The sequence below is a fragment of the Gekko japonicus genome, unplaced genomic scaffold, assembly GCF_001447785.1.
Source record: "Gekko japonicus isolate JY-2015 unplaced genomic scaffold, Gekko_japonicus_V1.1 scaffold4296, whole genome shotgun sequence".
NCBI lineage: Eukaryota > Metazoa > Chordata > Lepidosauria > Squamata > Gekkonidae > Gekko > Gekko japonicus.
Genome location: NW_015173266.1, coordinates 72,365 through 90,548, shown reverse-complemented (window position 1 = coordinate 90,548; position 18,184 = coordinate 72,365). Strand labels below are relative to the sequence as shown.

The following is an 18,184-nucleotide window of genomic DNA, read 5'->3' as shown; positions in this document are numbered from 1 at the left end:
CGGGGGGCCCACCACCTTGTTGGGGGGGGGGCGGTCTGCCAAGGGTGTTAAGTCGTGAACTTAACAAAGAAGTCGGAGAGTGATTTCAGCAAGAATGCGGTTTTTATTCTTCAGCTCAGTTACTTCTCCAACACGGTACAACAATCGCCAGCCAGAACCCAATCAGAGAACATACACTGGCTTGTCCATATTTAAACATTCCCAGCTAATGTAGCCACACCCTCTGTACAATGATTAACCTATGAGGTTCGAGAGATAAGGGCCAATCACAAGCAATCCCGCTTGGCATGGTGATTGGACAACACATTCTGGGCTAGGGCTCCTATTGGTTACATTAGGATCCTAGCCCAGGGCGAAGCTTAACATTGCGGCAGTTCGCATAGCAGTTCATGCATACAATACATAACAAAGGGGAACTGGGGGGGCGGCTTCATGAGTCCATCCCCCTTCCCCTTTGTAAAGGGGTGGGGGGAAGCCTTGGTTTGAGGGTCTTCCTTTCTGCCTGGGGCACAGTTTAGTTCCAAGGAGATCTCGACTACTGCAGAGGGGCAGGATCCGGCTGAGCCCTCTTCCGTGGACTTGGCAGGGCGGGGATCTGCCTGCTCGCTGGATCCCTGCGGATCCCTTCTCAGGAGCCGGGGGGCCCCTGACGCTCCATGGCAGAGACAGCTTGGGAGAGTCCTTTGGGAGAGAATCTGATTCTCTCAGCCTGCAGTCCAGTCAGGACCCAGCTGGGCTAGACTTCCACCCACCCGTCATGAGGAGTCGGCGGCTTTTATGTCAGGAAAATAGTTGCCCAAGCGACCTGTTCAATACTGGGTTCCATGGATGAGCAGACCCCAAGTCTAGTAGATCAGCTCAGCTTTCCAGCACCATAGTTCAAAAGAATCTATTCTTCGGCACTCGGCCTTCCTTATAGTCCAACTCTCGCAGCCATACATGACTACTGGGAATACCATTGCTTTGACCATGCGGACTTTTGTTGGCAGGGTGATGTCTCTACTTTTTATCATGCTGTTTAGGTTCGCCTTCGCTTTCCTCCCAAGGAGCAGGCGTCTTTTAATTTCATGGCTGATGTCATAGTCTGCGGTGATCTGATGCCAAACTTTTCAGAATTCTCCCCACCCCCAAAAAAACCTATTTCAGTCTCAAAAAGCTTCTTTTCGTTCTTCCACAGGGGCAGATGTTGTAAAACTAAATTGTAAAAAAGCTCTCAGGACAAACATATGGTCAATCAGGAGGGCCCCGCAGGACTGCTTTCCAAAAACCAGCCACCCAAAGGGTGGCTTTCCCTGTGGGTCATACATCTGGGACGGAGGCTCTTCCTGAGGGGAGCTGTCTCAGTCTTCAGGAGGACAGCCGGATTCAAGGCCAGGCTCCTGGTTGGGCTCTGAGGTGCGGCTGGACTCGCATCTGGCTGCTCTGCGGCTCCTTCCAAAAAGATGTGTTTCTGGAGGATCCACGTGACCTCACCCCCAAACTGTGGGCCTTCTGTGCTGCCCCCCATCCCATTGGGCTGCAATTTGGGAAAGCACCTCTGCTTTCTGTGTGGGGAATAAAATACTCACTTTGGCAGGCCTTGCCCACTTTGGGGGCATTCTCCTTGCCTCGGCCTCCCCACGGCTGCCCTTCTGCCACCCTGATTACACTAAGGCGTTATAAAACCATAATTCAATAAAATATTGGTATAATTTAACAGGAGTAGTTGACTATCAATATTAACAACATGATCAGGCTATGTCTGTTACAGATTTTGAAAATGTTTGAAAACGGCCCCTGCAGCCACCCCTTTCATACCACTGGGACTGGCAGTCTCCTTAACTGTCCCAGGTCTTAAGCTGCTCGATCTCATGGAGGAATCCACTTCTTCAGCTTGATCCCAGATTTCCCCAGCACATCTGGGCCTGACTCTCTGCTTCCACCACCAGGCCAAAGGTCAGAGGTGCGTTTGTCTGGCAGCCTTATCTCCAGCGTCTCTACTGCAGGCCTTGAAGAAACTTGTCTCCAAATTAAAAATCACCCTCCCGAAAACCTCCATGGAAGCAGGGAACCTTTGGGAATTAAACTGGCTAGAAATATTCCCAGTTCAGCAAGGCCTGCCTGCTTTGACTGGTACCTTGGTAAGCGTGATCCAAGTTTCTCCGAAAAAAATGCGATTGTGTTTTACCTTGGTTGGAATACCTACAATCAGGGGTCATTTCCTGCAGGAGTGCACAGGAGCGGAGCTCTGGCAGTAAAGAGCCCAGGGGGCGGGCACATGCAACAAGCCCTCCCCGTGCTCCCAGCAGCCCTCAGTCAGAGCAAGAAGCAGCCAGGTAAGTTGCAGAGCCCCTCCCTAGCCCCCCTGGTCCAAAACAGTCCAGTGGCAACTTTAAGACCAAGTTTTATTCAGGTACAAGCTCTCCCTCCTCTGCGAGGACAGATCTGCATGCCCCCTCCCCAATAGCTAGCAATCCAAAACAGTCCAGTGGAGCCTGAGCGGTGGGTGTTCCTTCTGACACACTTCCGGTGATGTCAGGGGGTGTGGCATATGCAAATAAATTATGCTAATGAGTTATGCTAATGAGTTCCTGCACCTCTTTTTCTACGAAATGGCCCCTACCTACAGTTAAAAAGTCTATCTACACATAAATTTAAATTCCCTATTAGAGCAAACCTATCAGATTTTGAAAAGTTGCTGCACGAGGATGACATTTCTGCTAAGGGACTGATCTCTCAAACCTATAACATTTTACTGCAAACTGAGAATTCAAATTGGCACACTTACCAAATCTCTTGGCACAAAGACCTGGGTAAGGATCTCACAAAAGATATATGGGATGCTCCAGTCTATATCTCTAAAGCAATTCCAATGCAGTTGCTAACATATAAAGTTATTTCTAGATGGTACCTAACTGTTGGAAACAATGTAGGCAAAATGGGATGTACCTGCACAATTGGTGGTACTGTACGGTGATCAAGTCATTTTGGGAGAGAATTACATCAGAAATTGCCCATATAACTAATACCATACTTCTAAATTTATGGGATACTTTTCAAGCTTCCAAGATCATGAAAGAACTTATTATGACTATGGTCACGGCAGCCAAAAGCCTAATAGCCGCACAGTGGAAAGATACGAGTTCCCCTACGGTTTCTCAATGGCATGGAAAATTATGGGATTACTTTGTAATGGAAAAGTTATCTGAAGATTTACATCAGCTAGAGCGGTAGGGGTAAAGATTCACACGTAGTTACTAAATGGGCCCCGTTTCTGAACTGGAGGTTTCAATGGAGAGTGGTGATGCTTACGTGGCTACGTATAGTACAATACTGCAACTGAATGAGTGTCAAGCTAACTGGTGTGATGATTTCCGCAGTATATATTTTTAAATTATTATTAATACACTTGCTCATTAACTGGTTGCAAAATGGATGTAGCCTTGTTAAGCTTTGCGGTATTTCTTGTTTCGATTTGTGTTTAACTTGTTCAATATCTTAATGACTGTAAAACGGATGTAGCCTTGTTAAGCTTTGCGGTATTTCTTGTTTCGATTTGTGTTTAACTTGTTCAATATCTTAATGACTGTAAAATGGATGTAGCCTTGTTAAATTTTGTGGTATGTTGGCAAACTTAAATAAAAATTTAATTAAAAAATATGTATGTCTTGAGAGTCAAACACACTGACAAGCTCATAGGGAGAGGTGATCCCACAGATATGAGGGGCCCAGCCCATTAATGGTTTTGTATGTGATAGCGAGTACTTGAAATTGAGCTCAGAAACTGATGGGCAACCAAGGGAGTGACCGTAGCCTGGGAGTAAGATGCATGCTCCTACTAGCCCCCAGTAATAGATGAGGTGAGGCATTTCACGCCAACTGGAATCTCTGAGCTGATTTTGAGGGGAGAGCTACGTAGAGTGCTTTGCAGTAGTCTAGCCTGGAAATTACCATGGGGTGGAGCTACGTGGCCAGAGAAATCGTAAGTATTAACAATGACACATGAAATGATGCAAAAATTCCAAAGCGGGATCCTCGTTTCAGCAAGATACACACAATAGGATTGACCACAGCCCCTAATGATCGATTCAAGTAACTGTGAATCATTCAGGTCTGCACAACACTTTTGCCTGTGAAGAAAAACCCTCTTGAATAATTCAGTTTTGCAGAACTTGTCGAAATGGGAATCATGACAGTGTTTCAGATCTCAGGCCTCCCAACTGAAATTTGCCTGGGGTAATTTCCCATTTGTAGACTCTGTAGTGATAAGTTTCCTTTAAATGATAAGAGAAGTCGGGAGGTAACTGTATATATAAGAATGTTAAATGTTACCACCTGTTAAGGCAAGTGTGCTTTCACTTAGCCTGCCCGCTTGGAATTGACTATGTTTAAACTCAAGAGTTGAGGGTGAGTGTTTAGAACAACCTTATGTTATTTGTATATGATAAGTTTTTATTGCGGTTACTCTGAAAGGTTGGTGTGGTCCTGTTCAGAGGAAGTCCTCACGAAACAAAACACTATTCTGGAGAACTTCGTCAACTGCAGCTACTTTTGGACCCTTCTTTGCACTTTTCTGTATTGCTTATTAGATACTGAAGTTTAATATATTATAATATCATTTTCACTGGTTGTATAACGTCTATTGACACCTTTTTTTGGTCTTGGAGTTTGATACAAAAGATTAAAGAAGCTACTAATATAGAAGTGGTACAAAAAGTGAAATATCTAGGAATTTGGATTACAAACTCTACATCTAACCTATATGAAGATAACTACCTAAAGTTGCTCAACGAAATAAAAGATTTGAGACGGGAGAAATTACACTTATCATTATTAGGGAGGATAGCCACAATTAAAATGAATATTTTACCCAGATTCTTATTCCTAGCCCAAAATTTACCAATAATAAAGAAATACCAATATTTTAATGAGCTTAACAAAATAGTAGGAAAATTTATATGGCAATCTAAGAAACCTCGCATTAAAATGAAAGATCTTCAGGGATCAAAACAAAAAGGCGGGTTTGCCGCTCTGAACTGGCAGTTATATTACTTTGCAGCTTCAATGGAGTGGATCAAGGAATGGGCTAAATTAGATTATAAAAGGTTACTAGCACTAGAAGGATTTGACCTGGTAATGGGTTGGCATGCATATCTATGGTATGGCAAAGAGAAAATACACTCAAATTTTCATATGCACATAATTAGAAGTGTTCTTATAAAAGTATGGAAGGTAATAAAAATAGTAATTATTAAAAAATACCATTGTGGATTTCTCCTTTAGAAGCATTTGCCAAACCCTCCTTAACAATAGGGGAAATTAAAGCAACATATGGTAATTTGCTAACAAAAGATTCTAACTTAAAATCAGATGAGATGCTATTAAAAAATAAAATAGAGATATCCTGGTGGGAAAAGAACATATTAAAAGCGAGATATAGTGAAGACAAAACCCCCCAGAATTTTATAAGGGGCAGACTGAGCTGGATAAAATCTGGCTTTCATCAAGTGACAAATTGATCCAGAAGATGTATAGAAAATTCTCAGAAGATTTCATAGTTGAAGATGGAACAAAATCCCCAAAGTTTGCTTGGGAGAAGGAGCTGGGATACACAATACAAATGAGTAATTGGGTGAAAGCTTGGAGTTCAATAAAGTTCATGAGAGCAACTCCATATAAGGAAAACATTTATAAAATGTATTACAGGTGACATTGGACACCGGAAAAAATAGCTAAATGTTTCCCAAGAGCTAAAAATACTTGTAGGAGGAACATAGGGTCATATATACATATCTGGTGGAGATGTAGTAAAATTCAGTCCTTCTGGGGAAAAAAATCATAAAATATTAGAAAAAATCTTTAAAATTAAAATCCCGTTGGTACCAGAAACATACCTACTCAATATGATTCCGGACACAATAAAAAAGCACAAGAATATAATTACATATATATTAACAGCGGCCAGAATATTAATAGCAAAACGTTGGAAATCTAAAAATATACCCACCATAAAAGAACTTAAATATAAAGTGCTGGAAGTAGCCGAAATGGATAAAGTAAATATAGAGTTACAAAATAAATCGGAAGAAACCTTTTGGGATAGATGGGGAATAAAATACAACTGGCTGAGGATGAAGAAAATAGAAATAAATGGAAGTTAGGCTAGCTAGAAAAAGATATGGTTAGGAAAGAATGTAAAGATAGATATGGTATACGGTAAATTTGGAAAATATGTTTACGTGAGCTAATTGATGCTATGTGATATTGTTTAGGAGACCTTGGATGGGGTCATCCTGCATAAGCTTTAAAGTTACTGTGTATAAGTTGGAAAATCAATTAAAAATATTTTAAAAAAAGAATCATGTGACTGTGAAGGATTAGTAACCATTCATTAACTAGATAAGCATAATACTATATCGCTCTTGTTGTTGTTCAGTCGCACAGTCGAATTCGACTCTCTGCAACCCCATGGACCACATCACCCCAGGCCCTCCTGTCTTTTGCCATCCTCCGGAGTTTGCTTAATTTCATGTTCGTTGCCTTGGTAACTGTCTAGCCATCTCATCCTTTGCCATCCCCTTCTTCTTCTACCTTCAGTCTTTCCCAGCATCAGGGTCTTCTCCAGTGAGTGCTCCCTTCTCATTTGGTGGCCAAAGTATTTGAGCTTCAGCTTCAGTATCTGGCCATCCAGGGAACAGTCAGGGTTGATTTCTTTTAGTATTGACTGACTTGATCTCCTTGCAGTCCAAGGGACTCTCAAAAGTCTTCCCCAGCACCATAATTTGAAAGCATCTATTCTTCGGCACTTGGCCTTAGAATAGATGCTCTTACAACTCTCTAATAAGTATTAAAAAGCTCTCCATTTGTTCTCAAATTCACTTCTTGGTCTGTTATTTATATGGTTTGTCAATTTTGCCATAACACCATATTCCTCAATCTTATTTTAACATTCTTCAAGATTTGGGCTCCATTTTCCATTTAGACGCAAACATCACTCATCCCGCTGTTAACATACATTGAAATAGTTCATGTATTGCTCTTTCAGTAGTTGTGGGTAAAATTCCCAATAGCAGTCTCTGGTTGCATAGCAAATGTTATATTCAAAATCTTCTGAATTTCACCATGTACTTCTTTCCCATATTTACTAGACTTCTTACAAGACCACCACTTATGATAAAAGGTACCATGCCCTGGTTGTCAACTCCTTCTAGACAATGATCTATGTCAATTTTGACAGAGAAGTTACAATGACTAGGCAATATCTATAAGGCATTTGCCAAAGGCAGCGGCCCCATGTGACCCATGTAAAGAATCTCAAAAGGTTGAGTGCCCTTGGGAAGGGAGCCTGGGTGAGGGTCTGGTTATGTTTGAGGGATTTACTAACAAACCTGATTTCCAGTTAGTCACATAGTGGGCAACATGTTTAGCCTGACTGGGCCACCAGTATTTACCCTCGAGTACAAGGACAGTGCCCTTGTGTCCCAGGAGGAGGAAAACCAATCCTTCATAAGCCTCTTTCATAGGAGAACTATGCATAGAACAAGAAGCACTGTCTTGTCTCCAGGTTTGGGGAGAAGAGGGGAGAAGAGAGGTCCATTCATGGCTGCTAGCCACAAGATTTATGGAAAGCTATGTCTGGGGCAGTGATGCTCGGTATTCCTGGTGCTTGGGGGGGGGGGACAGTGGAAGGGCTTTTGGAGTTCCGACCCCACTGGTGGACCTCTTGATGGCACCTGGGTTTTGGCCACTCTGTGTCACAGAGTATTAGACTGGATGAGCCATTGGCCCGATCGACCACGGCTCCTCTTATGTTCTTAACTGCCTGGTACCAGTTTGGGGATCACCCCAAGTTTGATGTGCTTTTATGGGATAAACATAAAGTTGCTTCCTCTCATAGAGGTCAGCTCATCGTTACGAGGTCCGTTTGGCTTTCATTGGCTTGCCCCTGGAATCACAGAAGCCATAGTGTTTCCAAAACGTAATTAGTGTGTATCTGTATCGATTGCTACAAGGGCGCCTGAAGGGGCAGCGTTCACCGCTTCCAGAACCACCAGCAATTCAGCATGCTGGGCTGCAACATCTGCTGCTGGAAAAACGTCTTTTCCAGTAACATAAATTCCTCTGTGTGAGTAAAGACACTCTTAACATATGCATATCCCGCAGAATATGCGAGTTTTGTTCCTAAGGCTTGGATGATGCTGCCACCTGTATAAAATACATTTTTAGACTGCCATGAGGGAAAGACTCAGCCTCCCCATTTCTGCAGGGGGATGGACTTTGGAGTCAGAGTCTCAGAGCGGCTTACAAACTCCTTTTCCTTCCCACAACAGATACCCTCTGAGGTAGGTGGGGCTGAGAGAACTCTGACAGAAACTGCTCTTTTTTCAAGAACAGCTGTGACAGAACTATAGCTTGCCCAAGGTCATCCAGCAGCTGCAACTGGAGGAGTTGGGAATCAAACCCGGTTCTCCAAGATTAGAGTCCGTGCGCTTAACCACTACAACAAAATAGCAATAGGATCAAAGACACTTAAATAAAGGAAATATGCTTAATGTTTTAAGGATGTTTGTAATTTCAGAAGAATATAATACTGTTAATTGGGTTTCCTGTGTCCTTTCTGTGGTTTATATCTCTGGTACCTGGCATTACATTTTATGCCACTCATGGCCTGGACTAACCAAGTGGCATTTATGTCAGATCAGACCCTCGTAACAAATGAGTTTGACATCTCTGAGCTCTGCAGTTACATAGCGTGAGTTCTTTGATGCTCTTGAAGAAAGCCACTCCGACTGAATCTCTTTCCACAAACTGAGCATTCAAAAGGCTTTGTGTGGGTTCTTAGATGTACTTGAAGATCGCCCCTTCGACTGAATCTCTTCCCACATTCTGAGCATTCAAAAGGCTTCTCCCCTGCGTGGGTTCTTAGATGAGTATGAAGATAGCCAGTGCGACTGAATCTCTTCCCACACTCTGAGCATTCAAAAGGCTTTGTGTGCGTTCTCAGATGTACTTGAAGATCGCCACTGCGACTGAATCTCTTCCCACACTCTGAGCATTCAAAAGGTTTCTCCCCTGTGTGGGTTCTTAGATGAATTAGAAGAGTGCCACTACGACTGAATCTCTTCCCACACTCTGAGCATTCAAAAGGCTTCTCCCCTGTGTGGGTTCTTAAATGTTGATGAAGATGGCTACTGCGACTGTATCTCTTTCCACACTCTGAGCATTCAAAAGGCTTCTCTCCAGTGTGGGTTCTTAGATGTTCTTGAAGAGTGCAACTGCTACTGAATTTCTTCCCACACTCTGAGCATTCAAAAGGCTTCTCCCCTGTGTGGATTCTTACATGAGTTTGAAGATTGCTACTGCGACTGAATCCCTTCCCACACTCTGAGCATTCAAAAGGCTTCTCCCCTGTGTGGGTTCTTAGATGTTCTTGAAGATTGCAACTGTGACTGAATCTCTTCCCACACTCTGAGCATTCAAAATGCTGCTCCCCTGTGTGGGTTCTTAGATGTTCTTGAAGAGTGCAACTGCTAATGAATCTCCTCCTGCACTCTGAGCATTCAAAAGGCTTCTCCCCTGTGTGGGTTCTTAGATGAGTTTGAAGATTCCGACTGCGACTGAATCTTTTCCCACACTCTGAGCATTCAAAACACTGCTCCCCTGTGTGGGTTCTTAGATGTTCTTGAAGAGTGCGACTGCAACTGAATCTCTTCCCACACTCTGAGCATTCAAAAGGCTTCTCCCCTGCATGGGTTCTTAGATGAGTACGAAGATAACCACTGTGACTGAATCTCTTCCCACACTCTGAGCATTCAAAAGGCTTCTCCCCTGTGTGAGTTCTTTGATGTTGCTGAAGAGTGCTATTGTGACTGAATCTCTTCCCACACTCTGAGCATTCAAAAGGCTTCTCCCCTGTGTGGGTTCTTAGATGTTGTTGAAGATGGCTACTGCGACTGTATCTCTTCCCACACTGTGAGCATTCAAAAGGCTTTTCTCCTCTGTGAATTGTTTGGTGCACAAGGAGCTGTGATCTGTATTTGAAGTTTTTTCCACAACAAAAGCATTTAAATGCATCGATTATACTGTGCTTTGGAAAATGTAGATTACCTTGGGCACCCACAGAGAATGTCATTCCAACCTCTGAGCAAATAAATAGCTGCCCTCCTGAATGAATCTTTTGGTGTTGAACAAGGTCTGATTTTTCTGAAAATCTCTTTCCACAGTCTGAGCAGCTATAAGGTCTCTCTCCTCTATGTCTTCTTTGATGTCTAAGGAGCTCTGGTCTGCAAAACATAGTCTTTCCACAGTCTAGCCACTGATGGGTCTTCCTTCCACGGTGCATTTCTAAATGGACATTATATTGGGATTCACCTGAGAAGTTCATTCCACACGCCAAGCACTTGTATGTTTCCTTCACCATGTGAATTACTTCTTGGAATTCCCCCCCTCGGCAAGGAATGGGTTTACCACTCTTCTGGATGATGTGGCTTCTTTTCTGCCTCTTAGGTCCAACTTGGTTCCTGAAGTTTCCTCTCAAGTCTTCATTCTTGACTTCATCTGGCAATGGAGGATGCAGTTCCTCATCCTCCTCATTCCTCTCAACTTTCCCTGCTGGAATAAAGAAAGAGATCCTGTTAGAACCCAGGCAAGGAAGTCTGATCTGCACCAGAATTTCCATATGCAATCCAAATATTACAGTGGCTTCTCCCTGCTGTATGCTGAAGTATACAATAGCATACAGTTTAATAGTACTGGGCATGGAATAGGGGTCACTGGGTGTGTGTGTGTGGGGGGGGTATTTGTGAATTTCCTGAATTTTGCAGCGGGTTGGACTAGATGATCTTGGAGGTCCCTTCAAACACTATGATTCTATAAGTCTGTGACACATTAAGCCTCCTGCATGAGAGATTCTTTGTTTGGACTCTTACCATTTATATGGCTCTCCGTGTGACTTTTTGAAGTAAGGGCTCTTTTCTGACTGAAGCTCTCACACACTGCAAGGAATTATACAGTTTCTCTCCTAAGAGAATTTGAGTCTGCAAAATGACGTTCATTCTCTGACTGAAGGTCTTTGCAAAGGCCACACTTTCACTTTCCCTGGAGAGGATTCTCTGGTTAGGTTGGAGACCTTTGTTCCTTCTCTTTTTGACTGACATTTCTTCTTGGACTAGGATTTCACGGAAATGCCCCCCTTGGCAAGGAATGGGCTTATCCCTCCTCTTACCTGCTTGGCTTCCCTCCTGCCCCTGGGGTCCATCTCCATCGTGTCCTTCGGCATCTTCATTCTTGGCTTTTTCCAAAGGGAACCCCTGGAATTCCCCAGCTGTCTCCTCTACATCTGCTCCTGGAATAAAGAAAGAGTTTCAATTATCACCCAGGCAAGAAGCCAAGGCACCAGTCAGGTACTGCTCAGGAATGGACGTGCATTTCTGTTATCCAATCATCTTTCCTCCCAAACTGAGATGCTGGTCACATCTTATTCCTGCCAGGCCCTCCCATAGCCAAACAATGGGGACCCAAAGCGTATGACTTGCACAGAAATAAAAAACGCAAGGGTACATCATCAAGAATTTCACCAAGTTACCAGTAGACATGAGTCCATTGAAACATAGTTATAGTAAATCAATAAGTAAAGTAGGATTTGGTGGTCACAATTCACAATGATAACAATACAACAAGAACCACAAGATTATCTGAAACATGAGCTGTGCCCACATTATTGTGGAAATCACGTTCCAATTTTCAGCCGCACAACTGGGGAAGAATGCTTTGAAACGTCTGGCATACCCGGGAAGGACGTTTTCAGCTGTAGAATCTTCTTTGTTCTTTGGGACATCCTCCGCCTTGTTTGTGGACTTTGAGGTCCTTTGGACACTATTATATGAAAGGATACAGAGGAGTCTCCTGTGAGAGTTTTTTACTCCATTGAATTGTCTTACTTATTCTTGTCAACAGGAGTTTCATTTCTTGTTGTACTGTTATCATTGTGAATTGTGACCACCAATTCTACTCTACTTATAGATTTACTATAATTATGTTTCAATAGACTGATGTCTACTGGTAACTTAGTGAAATTTGTGAATTTCTTGATGGTCTACCCTTGCATTTTTTTATTTCTGTGCAGGCCCTCCCATAGAGCTGTTTTTATATTCTGTCTATCCCTCCTCACCCCATATTCCCCACATGTATTTTAAGGGGGAAAGCAGCAGAATTATACCCATGATGTGGCAATTCTGTAAAGCAGCCTGAATTGTCTTAGGCCTCTCTGTTTGGTTCTCTCCCATAAGGCTTTGCAGGAGGCTCTTCAGCCTGACAAGGCACCCTGCACTCTGCTCCAAAAGGACTGTTTACATTTCTGAGTTCCAGCCTCAAAGCCAAAACATCTAGATATGAGGACCAGTGGCTCCAAGCTCTTGACTTGACAGGGAGGGCGTTTTTAACCTAGTAATACAACGATTCCGGTCAGAGTCTTCTGGTCAGAAAAGGGAGGGGTCTGGGTTTCGTCAGGACCATCTGATTACTTGATTGACAGCTAATCTGGATTCTAAAGGTATTTAACACCAGTGTTTGAGATGCTAAGGACCCTCTGCCAACACCGTGGTTAGGTCTTGCCAGACCGGCCAGAATGCATTCCTAAATAGACAATCATTCCTAAGAGAATAATAATATTTGTTTCTAATCAAATTTGTTTTTATCATCTTTGGCTGATCAAGCAGTTGGTTCCCTTCCTCGAATGCAACAACTTGGCGACAGTGACCCACGCTATGGTCACCTTGAGATTAGACGACTGTAATGCTGTCTCCATGGGGCTGTCCTTGACCCAATTCGCTTCAAGGTGCTGGTGCTTACCTTTAAAACCCTTTGTGGTCAGGGATCTATCTACCTGAGGGACCACCTTTCCCCACACGTTCCCCAGAGAGCACTACGGTCAGGGTCTCTTGGCCCTCCCTGGCCCCAAGAATGCCAGGCTGGCATCGACCAGGGCCAGGGCCTTCTCAGTGGTAGCTCCAGCCTGGTAGAATGAGCTCCTGGAAGAGAGCAGGGCCCTGCGGGACCTTTTACAGTTCCACAGGGCTTGTAAAACGGAGCTCTCTCACCAGGCCTTCAGGTAAGGAGCCGCACCTAACTATCTAAGACCCTGTGCCCAATATCATCACCCAGCCTGAGCACGCCGATAGGGAAATCAACTGCTAACTGTATGTTTATTATGTATGCTGCTACTACTGTACCACCATCGCTATTCAAATTGGTTTTAGTAACCATGTTGCATTTTATGCAGATATTTATATTGTTGTTTTATCTGTTGTAACTTTTATGTAAGCCGCCCTGAGCCTGGCTTGGCAGGGAACAAATCAAATCAATCAATCAATAAGTATTGGTTTGTCTTTTCCCTTCTACCAGATGAATACTGAAATTGCTACTTGCTTGAAAAGCAGTGCAGTATGGTTTTCTTTCAATAAATCACAGAGACTTTGGAACAGGTTCTCTTGTCTCCCTCTCAAACTATGGGGTCCCTGTCAGTTTCAACCCCTCTGCCATTGTCGAGCCAGGGGGTGGGGGTGAGATTCCTAGGAAAAGCTCCTGGACTCTTAATTCCCCCAACAGGGAGAAGTGGCAAAAAATTGCCCCCCCGCCCCCCGCAATCCTAATTTGACTTGATGTGCTTTTTGGCTTTTGATTCTCTACACTTGACGATTAAATACAAGATGCTATCAATATATCCAGTCCTGCAACTGCACTGAGAGTTTTCTTCCAGTTGTCAACAGAGCCAGGCGGAGCTGGTTTTCAGCCTCCCCACTGGGGGGGGGGGGGGGGGGGAGCTCACCAAGTGAATCCCATAATTCACAGGGGACCCCCATGGTTTTTGGGAAAGGTGTTGTTTGTTGGAAGCGGCAGGTAATGACAGATGAGAAAACCAGCCTTGCACTGTAGGGCCACCTTTCTCAAGGTCAGAGCCATTTTCTTGCTATTTCTGAGCCGTTCTCTGCACCTTAGCTGGGCCCATCTCTTGTCTAAAGCACAGCCATGTCTGAATGATCCAGGCATTTCTGCCTTTCCTAGAAGCACAGAGTCAGCCAGTCTCTCCCGAAAGAAGTGTACTTTACTGTCAGCAAGAGATTGCCAGAAGACTGATTATTAGAAGACTGATTATCAGGCCTCCAGGTCATCAGCTCCTTACAGTAGAGTAAGGCCCTCTGGAAGCCCATCCCGGAGGAACATGCAGTGTCAAAGAGTCCAGGTAAGGCGCCAGAAGAGTCTGTCCTGTTCCATCCTCCCAAAGCACATGAAGGACGCAGTGACCACACAGCAAGTGTGCAGTTACCCAGATGTTCAGCAAGACCAGGGTGATGGAATCTAAACGTGGGGAAGTTAGTCTGGCAGACCCTTAGAGCAGGAGAGGGTTCTCATTCTTGTCAACCCTCTTCCCTGGGGACAGGAGGAGATGGTGCCAGCTGGCCTTGGAGAAACCTGGGCATTGGGGCACATTGAATGGACAGGTATTCTTGGCTTTTCTGTGCGTTTGTGCTTTTCTTTGGCAGACGGTTTCCTGCCTCAAGTGTAACCAGCAGCACAGACCCAGTACCTGGGGTGGTTTCTTCCGAGAGAGAAACACCCCAAAACCACCTCTGAACCACCTCAAGCAGTGCCCCACCTTGAAGTAGACCACCTTGAAGTAAATATCTAGATTATTATTGTTAATTAAATAAAACCCATTTCTGTTACCATTTGGACTGGTCATTGCCTTAAATGAAGGGTCTAAAGGGAACTATCTCCGTAAAAACTGATAGCAGATCAACGCTATACCCCAGCCTCTTGCTAGTTCTGCCTTTGTAGCTAATACTCCAATCAAAGCAAAGGCAAGATATTTATTTAATAAAGCTGTCTTGTGCTAACAGAAGGGGCCGGAACGGACTTAGCCTTTGGGAAGGAGTTGGTCGCTTGCCTCTTGGGGAGAAAGAGTGATTAACACATGGAATTCACTGCCACAGGAAGTGGTGGAGGCTACAAGCATGGACGGCTGCAAAAGGGAATTAGATAAGCATATGGAGCAGAGGTCCATCAGTGGCTATTAGCCACAAGGTATAGATAGGGACTTTGGGGCAAGTGATGCTCTGTCTTCTTGGTGCTTGGGGGCAATGTTCCCTCTAAGCTGTGGAGTCTTGTGAGCAAAAATTCCACTTTGTGAGCGACTGGCATTAAAGTTGTGAGCGAGCAATTTGGCTACTGCATAAATTAGTTTGCTCTGGAGCCATCCTTCCTGAGCTAAGACAAAAATCTGTGAGCCAGAGGCTACAAAACTGTGAGCTAGCTCACACGAACTCAGCTTAGAGGGAACACTGCTGGGGGGGGTCAACAGTGGGAGGGCTTCTAATGTCCTGGCCCCACTGGTGGACCTCCTGATGGCCCCTGGTATTTCTGGCCACTGTGTGATACAGAGTGTTGGACTGGATGGCCCTTCGGCCTGATCCAACGTTGGCGTCTCTTATGTTCTTATGTACAGAAGGTGGCTACAGTGCTTTCTCTATCTTCTTGTGGCTTAAACAAGCTGCTTCAACTGAGAATCTGACTCTGTGTTTACTGGGCTGACAGTTTCAGTGGGAATCTCTTCAATAATACATGATCCCGCTCTCTTGGGGTGAGGACTGATTCTCGTCACCACAACGGAGGGTGGCTGCGTGATTTGGCGTAAGCCACCTGCCCTTGGGTGGTGGCAGTGTTAACTGGTGGGACTACCCCCTGCATGCCACCCCCACAAGGTAGAACAGCTCCACAGAAAGCACTCAAACCCATCTCCACCTAATAGGAAGGCCTGAAGACATCCTGGGGACCGCTGCAGGAATGGTTATACGTGCCTTTGGCCTCATCCAGCAGGGCGGTTCTTAGGTAACCCTCCTTTTTTCCTGGAATATCTAGTATTTAAACGTAGCGCAGCCACCGAAGAGCCACATCTTATGAGCCTCCAGATCCCAGGCCCCAGAAGGCCTCCCTCCCTCCCTCCTTACCCAGCGAGCTTGAGAATTCCACCAAACCAAGAGTTGCTTAGAAGGGAAGAGGAAAGGTCCCATGGCTATTCCGTGCCCATTCCCATTACATAACTGTGAAGGATACTCACTTGCATGTAGATCATTTGGGAAGGAAATAGTCTCTTGAGATCTTCCTGAGAAACTCTCCAGCCATTCTTTGAACACACGGATTTGGTCCGTCTCCACCATCGTCCCTTCTCCGTTCCTGGCTTCTTTGGCACAGAGAGAGAGGGAGAGAGGGAGAGAGATGAGTCCTATCTGGAGAAGGAAAGAAATCCAAGGAAGAGGAAAGATTCTTTTGGAAGGACGGAAACATGGTCAAGATCAAAGACCAGAATCCTAACCAGTATAAGGGGATGGATCCTTTATAGATCAGTCAGTGTTGATAGCTATAATCCCATCTCGGGGAAGGGCGCGTTGTCAAGGCTGGCAATTGAGAAACTGGGATCTGGTCCCTTCCAGAGTCTTTCAGAGGGTCTCTCACCCCGCCTCGGCCACAGGCCAGGACATCCTCTCTGGTTTAGGTGATGGCCACCACACTGGCCATGCTGAACCATCATTTTCACAGCCAGCGGGGGGCGGGGGGGGCGGGGTAAGCCAGGCAGTCCTCCCAAGCACATGTTGCTGTTCAATATTTTGATTCATGTATCATCCCAGAGGCAGCAATTTGCACCTTGGGCACCTATGGAAGATCCTTACCCAGAGAGGTCACAAACACGTAGTTCTCCAGCATCACCTCCCTGTAGAGAGCTCTTTGGTCAGGGGCCAGCAAGGCCCACTCAGCCTCGGTGAAATACACGGCCACCTCCTCAAAGGAAAAGGGAGGCTGAAAGAAAATACAGATGAAGAGTTTGGCATGCATCAAGAGCGTGGGGTTCAGAGCCTGTCTCTCCTCAGTCAGCAGGACCAAAAGCCTCCCTGAGAAAGGAGGGGGGACCTGACAATCCCCCAGTCTTCCCCCCCTACCTGGACCAGAGGTGGAGCAGCCATTTCCACTCCTCTGAAAAGACGACAGCTTGACAACAACTCTTCACTACCTGTAAGGGAGAGAAAATTGGAAGGATGAGTGTTAACCTCCAGTTCCTATTTTCTTTGCTTCTTTGATTTCTGCTTCAGACATCCCTATTCCCAGGGTTGTGAAACCTTGTCTTCTTTACACTCCAGAAAATTTGTAATGACTTTTAGAAAGCTGTCAGAGAGGTGGAAGAGAAGCACCTGGTTCCCATGAGCCTTCTGGTTTTAGATATGCTGCCAACACTCCTGTGAGGCTTGAAATGTGTTCTGTGAACCCTTTAGCTCCAACAATTGCAGCATCCCTGTGGATCCGACCAAAAACCCAGGCACCCCATTCTTCCACATACTGGGCCCTCCCACCCATCCTGGAGTCTGGACTGGCTGGAGAAAAAGAGGGGACCGTAAATCATGTTGCACGACACTTCAGCATCATATCCCCCCGTCCCCCCAAACCCAGACGTGATTTTAGTGTATTAGCCAAGGCTCTGGAAACTTTAGTGTACAACCAATGGGTTTCCAGGGCGTCTGCTGATGCTCTGAGTTCACATCCAGGTATTAGGCGCATTGAGACATTGACATGACATCAGAATCAACCCAAGCTCCAGCCTCAAAACTCATGGGGATACCCAGCCATGGCCTGGCATCCCTAGTCCAGTATCCTCTCTCTCACTGTGGCCTGCCACATGGCCCTGGAAGGCCTTTAAGCAGGGGCACAGAACCCAAATTATTGCCCCTTGCAATGAGGTTTCAGAGGTCTGCTGCCCCAGAAAAGTGCTGTTTGAAAAGTGCTGTGAAGGCACAGCTGACTTATGGTGAAGCCACAAGTTTATTCAAGGCAAGAGACCTTCAGAGGTGGTCTGCCATTCCCTGCCTCTGCACAGCAACCCTGGACTTCTTCGGTGGTCTCCCGTGCGAGAACCAACCAGGGCTGACCCTGCTTAGAGTCTGAGATCTGAGGAGACTGGGCGAGCCTCGGCCATCCAGGTCTGGGGAATGTGGACGTTCCATTTATTCACCTTGGCTAATAGCTGCGCCCAGATTTCTCTTCCTTTCCTTTTTTGAGCCACCTTGAGACCCTCTAATGGAAGGAAGGGGAGAGCTGTACATTTTAATTTATGTAAATAAGAAAGAAATTGTCCTCCATGAATCTGTCTACTCCCCTTTAA

General features: G+C 45.1%; 1 pseudogene; it reads right to left on the bottom strand.

Annotated features, from left to right (window-relative positions):
• Positions 1–7,186: 7,186 nt before the first annotated feature.
• LOC107120173 overlaps positions 7,187–18,184 on the bottom strand; it is a 13,348-nt pseudogene continuing 2,350 nt past the window's right edge.